Raw genomic sequence first — 4676 nt, forward strand, 5'->3', positions numbered from 1 at the left:
TCCACCTCCCAGGATCAAGCAAGTCTCCTGCCTCAGCCTCCTGAGTAGCTAGAATTACAAACATGCACCACCACACTCAGCTAATTTTTGTATTTTTAGTGGAGATGGGGTTTCACCATGTTGGCTAAGACGATTTCAATCTCTTGACCTGGTAATCCACCCACCTCAGCCTCCCAAAATGCTTGGATTACAGGCATGAGCCACCGTGTCTCGCAATTTCTGTTGTTTAAGTCACCCAGCATGTGGTACTTTGTTATGGCTTCCCTAACAAATTAAACCACACAAATTACCCTGCCTGGTATCTGGACATGGAATTTTTCCAGGGTATGAGTTATCTGGGTTTTCTAAGAATTTAGAATTAAAAATTAAAAATTGACAAGCATAGATGATAAAGGGTCATTTTCAAGCCACTTTGGGTCCCATGGTCACCACTCAAAAAAGTGGAGATGTCCCCATTTCTTTTCAGATTTCCTCAGAATGAAGCTTGTGGTTCCAATCTGATACATAATCACAAGCTGTATTTAAGTTTCTTAAGATGCTGAAGAGCATTTTTCCCCTAATTTTCTAGAAATTAGGAGAAAGAATTATTTTGTAATCATTACTAAAGTAAAAGTGGATTTTTCTCAGGGCTTTATGAGTATTATATATTTTCTACCTGCTTTTAAAGGTCATGCTTCTCTAAATCCTAAAAGCTAATGACTTCACTTTCATGTTTCTCTCTGCATTCACTCCTTGGTAAAGGAGAGACCCTCACTGCATCTCAGTAAGTATGAGATATGTTCTCATTTATTTACTAGAATGGATATGTTTATCCATGACTCACAGATGAATTAAAAAGCTCCATGACTTGAAAACATTCTCCTGAGGTCACAACCATTGAGTGGTGGAGCAGTAATAAGTACACGACACCCTTGGTCTAGTCTAGTACTCTGGGTGCCACAAGAATTGCAACCCTTGATTTTTATACATTTGGATATTTTCTTTTTCTTTCTTTCTTTCTTTCTTTCTTTTCTTTTCTTTCCTTTTCTTTTCTTTTCTTTCTCTTTCTCTTTCTTCTTGAGACAAGGTCTCACTCTATAACACAGGCTGGAGTATAGTGATACAATCTCATCTGACTGTAACCTCCACTTTCCCGGTTCAAGTGATCCTCATGCCTCAGCCTCCTGAGTAGCTGGGACTACAGGTTAATGCCACCACGCCTGGCTAATTTTTGTACTTTTAGTAGAGATGGGGTTTTTCCATGTTGGCCAGACTAGTCTTGAACTCCTGATCTCAGGTGATCATCCCATCTTAGCCTTCCAAAATGCTGGGATTACAGGTGTAAGCCACCACATCCAACCAGATTATTTGTTATTTTCTTAACCAGATAAGGAAAATGCACAGTGAAAATAAAGTGCAAAAGCCCTAAGCCCTTGCCATAGATTTACTGGACTGGGGAATGGAGGGACAGAGGCTGCCAATGATTCTCCAAATTTCAGCTCCCATTATTGGTCATTCAACTAAGAACAGGAAGTTTACCTTCTGCACTTGAGGCATCAGGGCAAAGATGACAGAGTCCCACATCTACCATGAAACAGAAAAGGGTCCCTCCTGCCAAATAAATCATGTCCCAGTTTTCTCATTGCATGTGCTTTCCTGCACACATAACTGTTTCTCCTTCCTTCAAGCACCAGCTGTCACAGGGCAAATATAGCAACAGCAGAAAGGAATTGCTACTGAGCCTGATGCTCTAATGGAAGCTCTGAATGGGGACTTTATTTCACACTCGGTGCCTCTGAATCAGTGCAGAGTTTTGCCTGACTCCACTCTGGCTCCAATTTGATCAAGGTCTATATGCTCTGGGACCTCTCCAGCTCCTCATCAGACATGACAAAGAATGCCATGTCCAACTCCTGAGGTCTCTGATGGCAGTGAGAGGCAGCTCCTAATGGAGGAGAGCTTTAAGGTGACCAAGGCCTTATAGACTTCATTACTTTTGGGCCACTTGGCTTCAGTTCCCTGACAACAATGGATCCATGGGCCTGGATTCACCTCTGACATTCGTGGCTTTTTTTCTTGGGCTTCCACAAGTGAGATGGAGGGAAAGGACACAGGGATTCAAAATCTCTGCCTACCCAGTGACCTCCCCTCACTTCCACTCAGAGGCAACACAGCCATTTCACTAAATTCATGAGGACGTGGACAATATAAGTAATGGAGAGAGTTTTATGGAAGGGTGGCTTGTGCCCTCTAGACCCTTCGTCTACATCTGCTGGGCTTTCTATAACATGAAATGTCCCAGAGACAGCCACATTCTAAACCTGGATCCTCAAAGTAAAATATGTGAGGCTCTTAGCTCTTGTCAAATGAGCAAGGGCTTTGAGAGATCAGGAAACCTTCTAAATATTAGGATGCTTTACTCCTGAATCCTGAACCCTGAATCTTGAATTCTGGAAATCAGTTTCTGGCCAGGGAGGCCAGTATCATTATATATGGTCTGCCTCTGTGAGGACTCTTGTCCCTCTGCCCTTCACATCTTACTAATCTCATTAATCCCAGTACAGATAGGAAGATTCTGCCTTCTTTGATGCCTTTTGCTATAAACTTCAGTGGCATTTGATTGAATTAATAAATGAAAGCATTAATAAAAGATGAGATTTAAAGAATGGCAGTTAACATGGGTTTAGAGTGAATAAATGAATCAAGTAATGAATTTTGAGAAAATGCATGTAAAATTTATCTTAATTCCCATTGGCAATATTAACTTGAGTGTGGAACTAACAAATAATTCTAAATTAAAACAAAAAAGTGCAATCACAAATGTGTGAATGTACAGAAGTGTGAATGAAAGGCAATGCACACAAGAAAAAAGGTGTGCATAAAAAGAAATTCTTAATTCCAGGCCATTTTGCTTTTCTTTCTTTTTTAAAACTGAAAAATAATATCACCAAGATTAAAAGCAAAAGAATGGCTTTGCAGACAATGAGACACATTTGTAGAAAGAGAGCATTAGAGATTAGGAAATTGCTTATCCTGAACCTATTTTTAACTTTGAAAATTGTTGCTGGATCTTTCACAGGAAGATGATGGTTCTCTATCCATGAGAATCCTACTGTATATGACTTAATATGGCTCAGCCTTTGACTCTTCTCAGAGCATCCATCAGCACTTGTGGACCCTCACTCAGGACCTAATGGGAAAGTCACCTTGAGATTCTGGGCCCAGGACTTCTACCAGCAGAGATTATGCTGATTTGACTATGGAAAGGAAGGACCAGACTCAGATTTTGGATGCACCCCTTATACTGAGGTGGGTAAAAATCGGTATACGGTGGAAATGCCTTCACAGAACTGGCACAATGGAAGCTGCTCTGGCCCTGTGGCAGGGTCAGACTTTTGACCTGAAGGTCCAGGCCCCTTTCATTCTCTTCTCAGAACCACCTTCCAAACTCATCCTAACCATCGTGGAAACCATTGCTGGCTTAGCACTACTTCCTGCTCTGGTCTTGGACCTGGGATGTGCAAGAAGTTCTCAGGTATGGAAGAGGCTGGAAAGATGGCTTTGCCCCTTCTCACCTGTAGGGATCCCATTGTTTGTGGGAGACTTGCTGAGTCCCTTCTCCCTGTTCCTGCTGGAGCTGGGGATGGTGAACCCAGTCAAGCCACAAACCCTGAGAGGGAGCCAGGCAGACTGACAAGGAGGGGACTGCCTGTCAAGTGGCCAATGGCCCTAATCAGAAGAGCAGAAGGGTGACAGAGGAGGCTGCTGGGAACCAGAAACTTGGCAGCCAGGAAGGCTGAGAAAGTGCAGGCTGACAGTAGAGGCCGGAGGCTGGAGACCCTGGGGTCAGCTGTGCTGTTCCCTCTGAGCCCCAGGGTGCAGGAGAGGGTTCTTTACACCAGGGAGCTTCAGGTCTCATGGTCATTTCTGGGCTCTGTACTCCCCTGATCCTCCACGAGGATTCTAAACATTGGGATAAGTTATCCAGGGCCCCAGGAATCTGATTCATACATAACCTGAATTACCTTTAATAAAAATATCATCCTTCTATTTTGTTTATTTCTTACAAGACATAAAATATTAAACCAAATTTCTGTGCGGTATTAACTAATATGTAGGTACCAGGTGTATGTGGACAGATCCTCCCAGTTATTTATATTGGAGGAAGGTAGGGGTCCATCCCCATTCACAGATGAGAACAGCAGGATAGCAACACTCAGAATCACAATACTGGGTGCTGTGAACCCTGAAGGAAGAACTTTGCTGCAAACAGACATCCAGGAGACTGATTGCAGGGTCCTCCACTGTCTTTTCCTCCTGTCCTGGATCCTGGGTTTAATGGTTTAATTTCCTAATTTCAGCTAGTAGCAATATATTAACCAGGTATTCATTGACCCTTGGGCCCCCCTCTACCATGACACCTAACAGGGCCTTCTGGCCTCGTAGGAACGTCAGGAGGGCCTACTCTATAAAAACCAGCAAGGACGGTGCAGCGGGGGCAGCTCATCTCTAACCCCTGGAATAGAGAGGATGGAGCCATGGTCCTTTCCTCACCCATCCCACGGTCCTGCCTCAAATACAGTCTCCTCCTGCAAGCTCTGCTGGGTCCTCTTTATTATCATTCTCCAGGTGGTGACAGGGTCCCTGACACTGATGTAGTGCTCACAGCTTCCTGGAATGTGATCCTTGGGGCCCAA

Source organism: Cebus imitator, unplaced genomic scaffold (genome assembly GCF_001604975.1).
Source record: "Cebus imitator isolate Cc_AM_T3 unplaced genomic scaffold, Cebus_imitator-1.0 Scaffold953, whole genome shotgun sequence".
Lineage (NCBI taxonomy): Eukaryota > Metazoa > Chordata > Mammalia > Primates > Cebidae > Cebus > Cebus imitator.